This window comes from Dermochelys coriacea, chromosome 20, assembly GCF_009764565.3.
Source record: "Dermochelys coriacea isolate rDerCor1 chromosome 20, rDerCor1.pri.v4, whole genome shotgun sequence".
Classification (NCBI taxonomy): domain Eukaryota; kingdom Metazoa; phylum Chordata; order Testudines; family Dermochelyidae; genus Dermochelys; species Dermochelys coriacea.
Window position 1 is genome coordinate 5,765,095 of NC_050087.2, and position 1,123 is coordinate 5,766,217.

The window sequence follows — 1,123 nt, forward strand, 5'->3', positions numbered from 1 at the left end:
CCCCACTGCCCCATCACTCCCGTCACCCCCCCCCCCACTGCCCATCACCCACCGTCACCTCCTCCCACCGCTGCCCTGTCACCCCCTCCTCCCAACTGCCCCATTGCTCCCCCGTCATCCCCTCCCCCACTGCCCCATCACTCCCCTGTCACCCCCTCCCCCCACTGCCCCATCGCCCCCCGTCACCTCCTCCCACCGCTGCCCTGTCACCCCCTCCTCCCACACTTCCCCATTGCTCCCCCGTCATCCCCTCCCCCACTGCCCCATCACCCCCGTCACCTCCTCCCACCGCTGCCCTGTCACCCCTTCCTCCCCCACGCCCCATTGCTCCCCGTCATCCCCTCCCTCCTGCCCCATCACTCCCCTGTCACCCCCTCCCCCCACTGCCCCCATCACCCCCCTCACCTCCTCCCACCGCTGCCCTGTCACCCCCTCCTCCCACACTGCCCCATTGCTCCCCCATCATCCCCTCCCCGCACACTTCCCATCCATCCCCCCACTCAGGGGCTGGCTCAGGCCTTGACCTGGGACCGTTTCTATCCCCCCCGGCCCCAGATTTTTGGGTCCTGTCCCCACCCTTCCCTGGCGCCCAGGGTTTATGTAGCCCAGCACAAGCCACCCCAACACCCCACCAGCCAGGGCCGGGGGGTCCCCCAAACCAGTCACCAAACAGGGCCTCTAGGCTCCCAGACCCACTGGCCCAGCTGTGCTGGGGGCAAAGGGATTGATCGGGCAGGATGAGCTATAGGGATTGGAGCAGAGCAGGGTGAGGGGCGGGGCCCGGGGTGAGGGAGGAGGGATTGGAGCAGAGCAGGGTGAGGGCGGGGCCCGAGGGTGAGGAGGAGGGGATTGGAGCAGAGTGAGGGGGGGGCCCGGAGGGTGAGGGAGGAGGGATTGGAGCAGAGCAGGGTGAGGGCGGGCCCAGTGAGGGAGGAGGGATTGGAGCAGAGCCGAGTGAGGGGCGGGCCCGGAGGTGAGGGAGGAGGGGATTGAGCAGAGCCGAGTGAGGGGCGGGGCCCGGAGGGTGAGGGAGGAGGGATTGGAGCAGAGCAGGGTGAGGGGCGGAGCGCGGAGGTGAGGAGGAGGGGATTGGAGCAGAGCATGGTGATGGCGGGCCCTTAGG